Source organism: Carya illinoinensis, chromosome 3, assembly GCF_018687715.1.
Source record: "Carya illinoinensis cultivar Pawnee chromosome 3, C.illinoinensisPawnee_v1, whole genome shotgun sequence".
In the NCBI taxonomy this organism is placed as follows: domain Eukaryota; kingdom Viridiplantae; phylum Streptophyta; class Magnoliopsida; order Fagales; family Juglandaceae; genus Carya; species Carya illinoinensis.
In genome coordinates this window covers 32,906,203-32,920,867 of record NC_056754.1, presented here as the reverse complement: position 1 = coordinate 32,920,867, position 14,665 = coordinate 32,906,203, and the positions used below count along the sequence as shown (strand labels likewise).

Genomic DNA, 14,665 nt, shown 5'->3' with positions numbered 1-14,665 from the left:
AATAATGAATTGCGCTACGGCAAAGGAAATTTGGGATAACTTGGAAGTAACTTATGAAGGAACTTCGCAAGTCAAAGAATCAAAAATTTATATTCTTACTCATGAATATGAAATGTTTAAGATGAATGATGATGAATCTATTTCTAGTATGCACACTCGTTTTACTAATATCATAAACAGCTTGACAGCTCTTGGCAAAGTTTATTCCAAGGTGGAGATAGTAAGAAAAATTCTCAACTCTTTACCAAAACGTTGGGAATCAAAAGTTACAGCGATTCTTGAAGCTAGAGACCTCAAGAAGCTTGAAGTCAATGAACTCATCGGGTCACTTATCACCCATGAGTACACATTGAAAAGAGGAGAAGAAGAAGGAAAGCCAAAGAAGAGCTTAGCACTTAAAGCTGTTCCTCATGAAAGTGAAAGTGATGAAGATGAGGAAAATGACGATAAAGATGAAGAAGTTGCGATGATAACAAGAAGAATTCAGAGGTTCTTGAAGAAAAATAGAACTCCTCCGAGGAAATCTTTCAAAAAGTTTTCCAAGAAAGATTCAGGTAAAAAAGACACTTTAATTTGTTATAAATGCAATAAACCTGGTCATATCAAGCCAGATTGTCCTCTGCTAAAGAAAGATCGAAACAAGGGCAAGAAAGCAATGAAAGCTACATGGGATGATGATTCAAGTAGCTCAGATAGTGAAGCAAGCAATGAAGAATCAGCAAATCTTTGTCTTATGGCTAAAGATGACATTGAGGTAACAAATCTTGATAATATTGAAAATCCTTCATATGGAGAATTGCAAAATGTTTTAGAAGAGATTTATGAGGAATTTGAAAAATTGGGTATCAAGTATACTGCTTTGAAAAAGAAAAATTCTTCTTTAACAAACGAAATTGAAATTTTAAGAAAAGAAAGTATCATTTTGAAAGATGAAAATCTTGAATTGAATAAGAAGAAAACCGATTTAGAAAATATTGTTGAAAACTTTACGAATGGAAAAAGAAATTTTGAAAAACTTCTTGGTAGTCAAAGATGTGTTTTTGACAAGGCAGGTTTGGGATATATGCCAAAACAAAAATACAAACCTTATAAAAATTTCTTTGATAATCATTCTACCTCAAAGACTAATATTCAAAATTCTTTTCATAAAAATAATTTTGTCAAAAAAGGATATTATTATAATCATTCAAGTTTTTCATATATGTCACATGCTATTTGTAATTTTTGTAATAGAAATGGTCATAATTATCATACTTGTCCTATTAGAAGAAATCATACAATGACTATTAGGGCCATATGGGTACCTAAAAATCTTGTTTCTTCTAATACTAATAAATAAAGGACCCAAAGAACTTGGGTACCAAGAAAAATCATTTTAATTGTTTTTATAGGTATGCATGAAGTCATCCACAAGTAAAAATAAGTGGTTTTTAGATAGTGGATGTTCAAGACACATGACGGGAGACAAGACTAAGTTCTTTGATCTTAGATCTAAAGAAGAAGGACACGTGACATTTGGAGATAACTCGAAAGGGAAGATCGTGGGAATAGGTAAAATTGGTAATGAATCTTCTCTCATAATTGAAGATGTTCTACTTGTTGAAGGTTTAAAACATAATCTTTTGAGCATAAGTCAATTATGTGATAAAGGATTTACAGTTACTTTTAAAATGGATAAATGCATTATTTTGAATGATCATGATTGTAATATTTGTTTTATTGCTTTTAGATACAATAATGTTTATACAATTGATTTTGAAGAAATTACCTCACAAGATGCTATTTGCTTGTCAGCTCAAAATGAAACTAGTTGGTTATGGCATAGAAGATTAGGTCATGCCAACATGGAACTTATTTCCAAACTTTCAAAAAATGATCTTGTGAGAGGTTTACCAAAAACATATTTTCTTAAAGACAAAATTTGTGATGCATGTCAATTTGGTAAACAAACAAAAACTTCTTTTAAAACTAAGAAACATATTTCTACTACTAGACCATTGCAACTGATACACATGGATCTTTTTGGACCAAATAGAGTTGCAAGTCTAGGAGGAAAATATTATGCATTTGTTATTGTTGATGATTTCTCTAGATATACTTGGGTCATCTTTCTTGCTCATAAAGATGAGGCACATAATGCCTTTACCAAGTTATGCAAGAGAATTCAAAATGAAAAGGGCTATACTATTTCAAGTATCCGAAGTGATAGGGGAAAAGAGTTTGTTAATAAAAATATTGAAACATTTTGTGATGAAAACGGTTTTATTCATAATTTTTCTGCTCCTCGAACTCCTCAACAAAATGGGGTAGTAGAGAGGAAAAATAGATCTCTTCAAGAGATGGCAAGAACAATGCTCAATGAGAACAACTTGCCTAGTTATTTTTGGGCCGAAGCGGTAAGTACTGCATGTTATGTTATAAATAGAGTTATGTTAAGGTCTAAATTAGATAAAACCCCCTATGAGCTTTGGAATGAGAAAAAGCCCAACATTGGTTACTTTCATGTATTTGGATGCAAATGTTTTATTTTGAATGACAGAGATAATTTAGGCAAGTTTGATGCAAAATCTGATGAAGGTATTTTTCTCGGGTATTCTATTAATAGTAAAGCTTACAAAAAGACTTTAACTGTACAAGAATCTATGCATGTAGTATTTGATGAATCTAATTCTCCACTCTCCAAGAAATCTATTGATGAAGAAACAGAAGGTATAAATAACACAGAAAGTCTCAATCTCAACAAAGAGAAAGCAATAGAGGAAGTTCAACATGGAGCCATCAGGAAAGATCATCAAAATTTAATACAAGATGCAACCAAACAGTGGAAATTTGTGAAAGATCATCCAGTGGAACAAATTTTAGGAGAACCTTCACAAGGTGTAAGTACTCGATCATCTCTTAGAAATATTTGTAATCATACTGCTTTTCTATCTCAAATTGAACCCAAAAATATTGATGACGCACTTCTTGATGAATCTTGGATTCTAGCTATGCAAGAAGAGTTGAATCAATTTGAAAGAAATGATGTTTGGACACTTGTTCCTAGACCCAAAAATTATACTATTATTGGAACAAAATGGGTTTTTAGAAACAAGAAAGATGAGTCTGGAGTCATTACTAGAAATAAGGCTCGACTTGTAGCCCAAGGTTTTAATCAAGAAGAAGGAATCGATTATGATGAGACATATGCACCTGTCGCAAGATTAGAAGCTATTCGAATGCTACTTGCATATGCTTGTTATAAAGATTTCAAACTTTTTCAAATGGATGTTAAAAGTGCTTTCTTAAATGGTTTTATAAATGAAGAGGTATATGTTGAGCAACCTCCAGGTTTTGAAAATCATATTTCCCCAAATCATGTTTTCAAACTCACAAAAGCACTATATGGATTTAAACAAGCTCCTAGAGCTTGGTACGAGAGACTCAGTGGTTTCTTGATTGAAAAAGGTTTTTCAAGAGGAAAAATCGACACAACTCTTTTCATTAAATATGAAAATGATGATATTCTTTTGATTCAGATTTATGTTGATGATATAATATTCGGTGCTACTAATGAAAATATGTGTCAAGTTTTTGCTAAGACTATGCAGGAAGAATTTGAGATGAGCATGATGGGTGAACTTACATTCTTTCTCGGATTGCAAATTAAGCAAGCAAAAAGTGGGACATTCATCAATCAATCAAAATATATTAAGGAATTACTGAAGAAGTTTGGGATGGAAAATGCTAAGGAAATTGGAACACCAATGAGCCCATCAACTAAACTTGATAAAGATGAATCCAGTAAGCCAGTTGACTCGAAGATATATCGAGGTATGATTGGTAGCTTATTATATTTAACAGCCAGTAGACCAGATATTATGTTTAGTGTGTGCTTATGTGCACGTTTTCAATCATCTCCAAAAGAATCACATTTAATTGCAGTTAAGCGCATTCTTAGATATCTTAGTGGTACAATTAACCTAGGGTTATGGTACCCTAAGCACACATCTTTCGATCTAATCAGCTACACAGATGCAGATTATGCTGGCTGTAAAATAGATCAAAAAAGCACTAGTGGAGCATGCCATTTCTTAGGTCATGCATTAGTTTCCTGGTTTAGTAAAAAATAAAATTCTGTTGCACTATCTACTGCTGAGGCAGAATATGTTGCTGCGGGTAGTTGTTGTGCTCAAGTTCTCTACATGAAGCAACAACTTGAAGATTTTAAACTCATGTATAATCACATTCCAATCAAATGTGATAATACAAGTGCTATAAATCTTTCAAAGAACCCAATACAACATTCTAGAACTAAGCATATTGAAATAAGGTATCATTTTCTTCGAAATCATGTGCAAAAAGGTGATATAATGTTAGAGTTCACAAACACACACGATCAGTTAGCAGATATTTTCACAAAACCTTTACCAGAAGATAGATTATGTATGATCAGAAGAGAAATAGGTATGATGCATGCTATGAATATCTCTTAAAAGATAGACCAGAATCAATAAAAATAGAGATAGATTTTTTTTAATACTTTTACATAAATTTGAGATTCTTAGCCTCATGTTTGAGACGCTCATTCTCTTCATACAATATCATGTCATTCTTATTCATGGGAACCGGCAAGCGGAATGAAGAATCTAATAAAGATTTCAACTGTTTATTCTTCTGCCGAATGATTCCTTCCCTTGTGTGAGACTCTTGAACAATTTGTTGAAGTACAACAATTTGTTCTTTGAGCTTTTCAACTTCGTGATTTTTGGCTTGTAGTCGTTGAGAAAAAGCCACAATAGAGGAAGAGTAGCGAGTCCCAAGACTCACCAAGTCATAAATAGCATCAGAATCTGACTTATTAGTCAGATTATTATTTTCTTGCTGCAACATGGCACCAATGGTAGCTGCAGAAAGAATAGGAGGTTGAGATGCAGAATGCCTCATGGATGGATCTAGAGAAATGTTAGAAGAATGAGCCATTGAGAAAAGAATAGAAGGCTTAAAACGAGAATGCTGAAGGAATGCAGATGAGTTATAGAGATGAGATGAAAACTTGATGCGGATTGGATGAACTTCAGGACTGATTTTATAGAGATAGCATAAAGAATAAGACAAACTATTTTCTCTTCAAATCTTATTTAGTCAAAAGAAATACAAGATATGCTGGACACACATTGTCAAAAGTTTTCTTACTAAGCCAGCGAGATTAACAGTAGATTGTCCCTATTTTTCTAGTAAACGATGAACCTCTGCTGTTATCTGCCGATGTTGACCTTGTATCTGAACCCTTTCTCGTTCCAGCTCCTCTATTCGTGGTTGCAGATCATGAGCATACCAATCTGTAAATTTTTTCAACTCTTGGTTTTCTTGCTTTAGCCTTTTATTCTCACTATCCTTATTAGCAAGCTTCTGTCGTAACTCAGATATTTGCATGTTAAGATGATCAATCTCACTCACCCTCGCCATTAACCTTCGAGACATGATCGTAACAGAGGCAGCATATTGATTACTGAGCATTCTTGATTCTGCAATAATCTCAGAATCAGCCTTACTAGAAAAACGGTTCACTGCTCCTATCATGGTATTGACGGCCTCAGGAGAGAAGATTGATGATTGATGCGTCAAGGGTTCCTGATTCAAGTCTGGAACATTAGTGGAAGAGAATTGCTCAGCCATTCTATCGTTGTGGAAAAACAGAACTCAGGTCAAGAAGTGATTATTTTTTGGGCATCCGATAGATGAAAATGATCATTTTTTTATAGAAACTCGGAGCCTTCAATCCCGTTTGTCAACAACATCAGGCGATTGTTTAAATCTTCAGCCGTATTAAATTCATAGAGTTAGGCCTCGAGGCTTTGCAGCACTTGTCGGGTCACGGACGGCTCCATTTTTCAACTATCTACAGTGACTATTAAACGCATCGTTTTCTTCAGTCCATTTACTTGTTGCGGATCCTTTTTAATGATGCCAAAAGGGGGAGAAGTGTTAGACTAGAACATTAACATCGTTTGAATTGCTAAACTTATTATATATATTTGGAATTATATTTATACTTTTGCTTGAAAAACTAACGCACATTCTCAGGGGGAGCTTAAGTATTAATTCAGGTTTCAGGTTCTATCAAGTATTTGTCATCATCAAAAAGGGGGAGATTGTTGAACCCAAGATTTCAAGTTTTGTGTAATTATATATTTACACATGGATTTTGATGATAACAAATGAATTCAAAGAATAAAGAAGTCTCAAGCTCAAGTTGTCTACACAATGGAGTCAAGCACATCAAGGAAACAAGTATGAGCAAGAAGGGAACAAGTTCACATTAAAATTATAGAGTAATGTTGTAAATCTCTTCAAAATTCGAAATTAGGATTAATGCTCAAAATTAATATTTTATCATAAAGCATTAAAATACATTTTCCACATGTGCATGAATATTTTTGAAAATTAAATTTGAAAATTGTGAAAGATGATTGATTGTCATCTTTTGCATGTGCATGCCTTGATTAAAGAGTTGAACTTTGAAAATATTAAAGATGATTGATTGTCATCTTTTGCATGTGCATGCCTTGATTAAAGAGTTGAACTTTGAAAATATTAAAGATGATTGATTGTCATCTTTCACATGTGCATGTTTTATTTGAATATTTTCAAAAGTGATTGATGCTTTTTTAGACTTATACAAAAAGTAAAAGATTAGGTTTGAATTTTTTGAAAATGAAAGTATGCTCATTTTGTCATATGCCAAAAGTAAAAGATTAGGTTTGATTTTTTTTTAAAAAGTGAATGATGTTGTCTTTGACAATTGAAAAAGAAGAACCTTTTATTTGAATTCTTTGAAAAAGTGAATGATGTTGTCTTTGACAATTGAAAAAGAAGAACATTTTATTTGAATTTTTTGAAAAAGTGAATGATGTTGTCTTTGACATGTGAATCTTTTTAAATTTGAATATGAAGTCTCATATGCCTATAAATAGATCATTTGAGAGCTTCACATTCACAACACCAAGAGCATACAACATTCATTCAAAGCTTTCATTCTCTCTTCTCTAAACATTGAGCCTTAATCCTTGTTCATTTTGAGAGATATAGTTTGCGCTGTATTGTTCTTATTTCACTCGTTGAGGAGTGTTTTCTGATAACCTACCCACTATCAGCTTTTGTATCAGAAAAAGGGTGTGTATAACCCTTGTGTGTGTAGAAAGTATTCTACACGGGGAATAGTTGAATCACCACGTGTAAGGTGATTGCAAGTGTAGAGGGTGTTCCACACGGATCCTTTGTAGCAGTGTTGTTCAAAGGTGTAATAGGTTTCTATCTCCACCTGAAGGAGGTTGAATAGTGAATTTGGGAATCCTCAAGGGGTAGCTTGAGGCGAGGACGTAGGCAGTGGGGCCGAACCTCGTTAACATACTGAGTTTGCTTCTCTCTTACCCTTACTCTTTATATTTATTGTTATTTCATATTTTGTTTATATTTTATATTATATATTTGATTTATAATTGTTATTTTTTTTAATACAACTCAATTCACCCCCCCTCTTGTGTTAGTCATCTGGGCAACAAAATCAATTGGATGGAAGAATCTAGACCCTTTAAAAACTCATTTGAAGAACTTAGATTATATTAAAATTTAGATCCGTTGAAGAACTTGTCTCAAGAACCTGGATTATAAAGAGGAACGCCATAAACGTTGTGATTTACCTTTGATAAGTTCAAAAGTTCAATCAAGAACAAGAGGATGAAACTTAACTCACCAGTAAAAATTCAATAATGTCTAATCTTCTCAAATGAGGTTACAAGTGGTTTAAATAAACAATCCCCAAAAACTCTAAGTGAACAGTGCTGCGGTACTTAGCATGAATAGTGCCATGGTACAGTAACTTCTAAAACCCTAGTGAAACATAAAATAATAACTTTTCAAATAAGCCATTGGCCAAAATACAAGACCTTCCCAAAAACCCTAGTTCATTAAAAATAAGACGTGGGTTAAGCATAATCAAGCTCACTTATTATAAACTAATAATAAAAATCCTTTAAACAAATTGAAAGCCTTAACAACAAGCCCTATCTCTAAGTCATGTCTTCCAAAACTAGTTCTCCTTTTTTCAAACCCATCTTGAGTATTGGGCTCTTGCTAGCTTCATCTCAATTGGATTGCACCAATCCTTACATTAATTCCTTGATCTTCTTGACTTTTGATCTTGTATTTGATCTTATAATTGATCCTTAATACTTGGTCTATCTTGGGGCCAATCACCCGCGCTTCTTCTGTAAAGTCTCATCTTAGCCTAGATAATTATACTTGATTTACATAGATCGTGGGTTCTTCCTGAACCGTTAGGAGAATCCTATAGGTTTCGGTCGGGCCATTTTGGGTTATCTACGATATGGGAAACCTGTCTAATGTTGAACTTGGCTGGCCCCCATAGACCTCAGACCCCGACGAAAATCCCCCCAACATGCATCATCCATATTATTGACTTACATGAATTTAAAATAATAAAAATTAAAAATAAAATTTCTTAAAAATAAAATTTTACCACACGTAAAACAGTGCAGAAAATGTGTCTTCTACACCAGTTTGTAAACCGAATACCTCTCTAACTTTTCTTTTCGGTTTGTATAAAAATAATTTTAACTCAAGTGTCAGCCTTGTACTGCTCTAGAAAGCTTGTGCATAGTCTGAGCTCATGCTGCCCTAGCAAGTTTCACGTGGTGGTTCAATTGAATTATCCTGAAATCTTGGATACGCCAATTTGAAAGCAGACCGAAGCAACCTTAAACACCTGGAAGTAATTCGAAACAAGTTTTGGTTGCTTTGGGGATGCCTATTATGGAAATAGTCTTATAACTTCAACAAGCAGGAAAAAGTGTATACAGAGAGGTAAAATGCTTCATCGGATTATGAAGCAAGAATTATTTTGATAAGTATATGAAGAAAGAAGAAAAGAATAATAGTGAAAAAAAAAAAAATGAAAAAACCATCATGTTGCATCAACAGAACCAAAACACTGCGCAGAATGAAGAAAATGACGTTATCCACGACTCTATAATTTAATGCATGATATATATATATATATATGAATTCAAAAAGAAATAAGAATGAAAAAAGAAACGGAGTATACACTTAGAATCATTAACCATCTGGTCGGCAGTAATCACATGGATGGAAGAACAAAAGAATAAAAAATAACAATAAAAAACAACCAATCACGTATTTACAAGACAGCTCACTGGTCCTAGGCTAGCCTGTACAACCAACCACCTCTCTCTGCCCCTCAGAAGCACAAGTTTGGGGCTGAAAGCAACTCTTGCATCCTTGAATAGCCATATAAACTAACCATTCATGATGTAAATGGGCCGTCTTCAATTCAGTTTCTTTTATAAACTGATTAGATTTTATCCAGGAAACAAACTTTAAGACGCATTGAATTTGATGTGTTACAGAAAGGTTCAAGTCTGGCAGTAAGAATACAATTATTGACAAAATCAAATGTTTGTCAGTCCTAAGCATGAGTTGTCTCAGAAATATGGCCCTCTGGATCCCTTGACATATTTTCAGGGTCAGTTTGACCAGTAATTTCCTTCATGGCCTCAATTTCCATGCTAGCTGTACGGCTCTTTCTATTCCTTCGAGCCTGAGGATTTGAACAAGTCCAATATATGAGTTTCCCATTTACTCCATGCATTCTGATGGGAATTTCACCACATAATAGGTAACACAAACTTATTGCAAGCTTTTTTCAGTTATCATCTTCCTCATACTAATCGTTGTCATTCACAGTTATACCTAGTGATATGGCCCATTTCACATGGGTTCCATTTAAGTGGTTGATTGAAGAAGTCACTTCAAATGTGAAAAATCACCATGTGTGATTGAAGATGACAAGGTTTAAGATAAAGAGTAGCATTACTTTTTTTTAGTCACCCATATGAACTTATTGTAAGTTTAAAGGAAAATAATAATAATGATCATAAAAGATAAAAAGATAAAAGATAAAAGGAACGGGTACTGTTATATACATGCATGACACACCAGTCTTCTGCAAGCCCTTAAGCCGTCCATGGTTGGACAATACGAGAAAGGTCAAAACATGTGATATATATTGAATCAAAATGCAGGGTGAATAGAGAATTTTCTCAGTTGTTTGAGACATCAATTTGCGTTTTCATGCTTGTTTATGTAAACAGGTTCAACCTTAACTTTGAGGCCCGTTTAAAAAACAAGCTAAGCTTAAGTAATACAAAGCTCATTGTTAGGCTTGCAAGCAAGCTCGCTATCAAGTACACAGAGACTTGAAAATGTACCCAACATTCCAAAGGGGATATAACAAATGCACATGCACATTATGTAGATATTAAAATTATAGTTAACCATGTTTGTTTCACTGAATTAACATAAGTCATTGAATATCCTCTGATCAAAATTATATATAACCATGCTGTTTGTTTCCTCAAATAAACATCTAACATCATTGAATGTCCTAACGTCCAAATGTGCATCTCTATTGGATTTTAGGTTATAAACTAAAAGTTAAGATCAATATTAAAGTCAAAAGAACTCTTGAATGCTATATAAATTCAATGTAAGCCCCGCTCAATCCAAGCTCGAGCTCATTATTTATTTATTTTTTCTTTGTTTTTTCTTAAAGCTGAGCAGGAACATCCAATTTTGAACTTGAATGAAGAAGATATGCACGAGCTTAAGCCTAAATAATAGTGATCAACTGGACTCTAACAGGAAAGAGCTTGCTTTGATCAACTCATTTGAAGCCGAATTCACATATACTAGGAAAAGATGCGCATATTTGTAAAACTTCAAAGGATATTTAAAAACCTTAATGAACACGGTGAAACAAGTAAACAAAAGTAATGATTTCCAGGATGAGAATTGATTTACACCTCATGAATGGGATATTCATCAGCTTCAAGCATACGTACGACCTGACTCATTTTGGGTCTCTTATCTGCATCAGGATCAACACATCTTAGTGCAGCCAGAAGGGTGTGTTTTAGGACACGTGTAGTGGGTTTAACTTCTAGGCCTGGATCCACAACTTCCTCAGCTTTGCTGGTTCCCACCATCATCTTTAGCCATTCAACAAGATTAACCTGCCATGAGCCAGATAGAATGCTTATAGAACTCTCGCACCAATGGTAACCAGTAAGAATCACCTGGTGGACCGGAGGGACACAGGAGGGGAATTGTTTTCAAAATTTCCTATCTCATTAACAGGCCTGGCATAGTCCACAGGGTCCCTTCCCGTAATGGCTTCTAGCAGGAGGACACCAAAGCTATAAATGTCACTCTTTTCATTTAACAAGCCACTGTTAGCATATTCAGGTGCCACATAACTGAAATCCACAAAGAAGTCAGCTTTTAAACCCCCATCCAAAAATGTTTTGTTTACTAAATGATTATAACCATGTGAATGAAACTATAAACATACCCAAATGTTCCCATTACTCTAGTTGTGATATGACTTTCTCCTGAACCCAAGAGTTTTGCCAAGCCAAAATCAGAAACCTTGGCATTAAACTCATTGTCAATCAGGATGTTACTTGATTTGATGTCTCGGTGAACAACTTTTGGTTCTATTGCTTCGTGTAAATACGCAAGCCTGCAGCCCAACGAGTGAATTTTTTTTTTCTATTTTATTCATAGTTCCAAAAAAGAGTGCTCCAAGTTCCATTATCAAAAGATGCCCCCACTGAAATCAGTCATAAGAAAATCCAATAATGGATATTTTTGTTGGTAGTAATGTTAATGTCTAGTCAAGATCAAAACTAGCAGCAATTTGATAATGTTATAAAAGAAAATAGATCATCAAGAATAACGAAATGTACCTATATATTCCCAAAAAACAAATTCCATGAATTACTTGGCACCAAAAATGAAAAGCAAAAATAAGAACATCAATTGAACCCTTTTTTATTTGAATGATCAACTTACGCTTTAGCAGTACCAAGAATCACCTTCATGCGCGCCTCCCAAGTAAGGATACCATGTTGGCACATTGCCCCATGTAACCATTGCTCTAAGTTCCCGTTATTCACATATTCATACACCAGCATCCTATATAAACTTAGCAAATTCATTAATCACATAGATAAAGAACTTTTAACGCAGACCAAATGGTTGGCGAAGAACTTGAAAACACTAGAAGGTAGTATACTATTATATTTCCCAACAAAGCAAAGCAGTTATGGAAGAACTTAAATAATTTAATATGAAAGTAGCAAAGTAATCTTACCTGTGGACTCCTTCGATGCAATAGCCCAGAAGCCGAACAAGATTCTTATGTCAAACATGGCCTATGGCTTCAACTTCAACCCTAAATTCTTTCTCCGCCTGTCCCCTATATACCCATTTAACAAAATGATCATGAAGAATATTTTAGTGAAAGCATTAGAAAGAAACATAGCATCTTCAAGGAATCCTTACAAGTTGTTAAAAAGTTTCTTCACTGCCACCTCAGTTCCATTGACCAGTCTGCCCCTGTAAACAACCCCATATCCACCCTCACCAAGCACAGCATCTGCAGAGAAACGATTAGTGGAAAATTCTAGATCCCTGAAAGCAAACCAGTGGCCCCACCCAAGATGAGAAATTTCTGGCAAGCCAATTAAAGGAGAGGCTGTCATAAGTCCTCCATGTAACAATGAGGAATGCTTCCTAACAGTCCCACAACTTCCTTCTTCCCACGAAATAGAACTCAACCCTCTCTCATGATGATAAACCGAGCTGCATTGAGTGTTATTATCAGGATCACTTGATTTTGTTTCACCCAAATGAACTAATGTTTTATCAGAGTTCTTATCACTCGACTTTTCAAGGACTGGTTGAAATAAACTCTCATGCGAAGTCAGAGTCCCAACCCTGTCAACCTTAATATCTTTTGAGACATTTGGTATGTGGGAGAGTGAAAATCGTTCCACAGATGTCTTAGATCTCTTTCGAAACGTGACCCATACAGATAATATACAAAGAATTATAACTATAAATGCACCAACACATATACAGATCAAAACCCATAGTTTCAAACCCAAAAATGACGTCTTTTTTGACATCTTTAATCCTCGATCACTCTACCTCAGTATCAACTTGATCCTCTTAATTCCCGAAACGAAGAGAAATCCACACCTGGGTACCAGAAGCATTTTATTTAACCCTGAACACATGATAATCGGGAAGCATCTAAATTTTATATTTTCTCTAATGTGATTTTCAGTCGCAGAATAAGAAATTGTCTATCAAATTCAATGCCGAGATCTCCAATTTTGGATTAATTGCACACTTTTAGAAAGAAACATACAAAAAATAAAGAGTAACATTAGAGTTTGATATCATCAGCATTGAAATTTTAATCAGAACTTACTTGCTCTAGAACAAAATCTTGTAATATTTCAACCATCGACGACTCAGGAAAATTCCTAGTTGCATATAAAAGGCACAGAACCTCAAATGCAGGTCTTTCAAAAGGAATTAAATGTTCAAAGCATCACTTACGATCCAAGTAAGAGATGGATGAACGAGAATGTAAACTTAGAAACCCAAAATGCTTTTTGTTTAATAAATAAAGTTGGAAAAGAAAAGTCGATTGAAAAAGGGAAAGCATTTTACCTTTCAAGCGATTTAAGCCAACCGCAATTTTTTTTTTCCTCGATCAACCATAGAAGAAAAGTACAAGTTCCTTCTTGAAGCATCAGAAACTCAGTATGCATAAATGGGCCAATGTAGACCTCAAATAACCAAAACCCACAATAACCTGGATGCCCCCTAAAAATACGGTTGGAGAGAAGTAGCTTACAAGCAGGGGTTGTGGCCTGATGTGGGCCAAAAAGAATTCAGATAATTATAAAAAAATAAAAATAAAAATAAAAAATTGGTGAGAAAGGCCCAGACAAAAATCCAATCTTTGAGAGAGAGAGAGAGAGAGAGAGAGAGAGAGAGAGATTACTGATAGAAATATTTAGATAGCGAAGTTGGATAAAATGGTTGGTGGATCGAAGAGATAGGACCTCAACAAGCAAGAAAGAAAGCTTGGTTTGCAATGGAGGATTCTGGAGAAAGAGAGAAACACTAACTGCAAAGGGAAAGTAAAAATTAAGAAGGAGACATTTATGGCCGGGTTATAACTATTTTCTGTAAGGAACAAAAAAGTAACGGTAGAGACAGTGTTGGGGATCTCGGTCAAGATCCCAAATGTTAAGGATCTAATCCTCTCCTTGTTACTTCTCAAGTGATTGATAGGACTCTTTTAATTGGTGTAGATCATGTGTAGGCTAAAAGGAGTTTGGGTGAGATGAGGCTAGAGTTCAATGGTGGAAAGTATAGGTGGTGTTTGGGCTAGGTGATCTCAAGTTGGGTGATGATGGTGCACGGCAATACGCCTCTTGGGATGCTAGGCGTCACTTGTGTGCTAGGGTTGGATGATGGGCAATCTTAGCTAGGGTTTAGTGTAGGTTTCGGCCAAGGCAAGAGTGGGAGGTGGCTAGGGCTTAGGTGGCAATTAGATCTCCTACAAGTTAGGAATTGTGCAATTCCTAAAAAGTAAGAATTGAGATCTTGAGATCTAGATGGACAAGGGCTGGCCGAAATTGAATAGGATGGATAAGGGGCTGATTTGTTTTGGTGGGAAATAGAATTTGAGTAAGTCAATCAAGGGATTATGACCAATCAA

At 34.8% G+C, this 14,665-nt stretch overlaps 1 pseudogene; it reads right to left on the bottom strand.

Annotated features, from left to right (window-relative positions):
- Window positions 1-9,084: 9,084 nt before the first annotated feature.
- LOC122304139 lies at window positions 9,085-14,458 on the bottom strand (annotated as a pseudogene).
- Window positions 14,459-14,665: the final 207 nt, after the last annotated feature.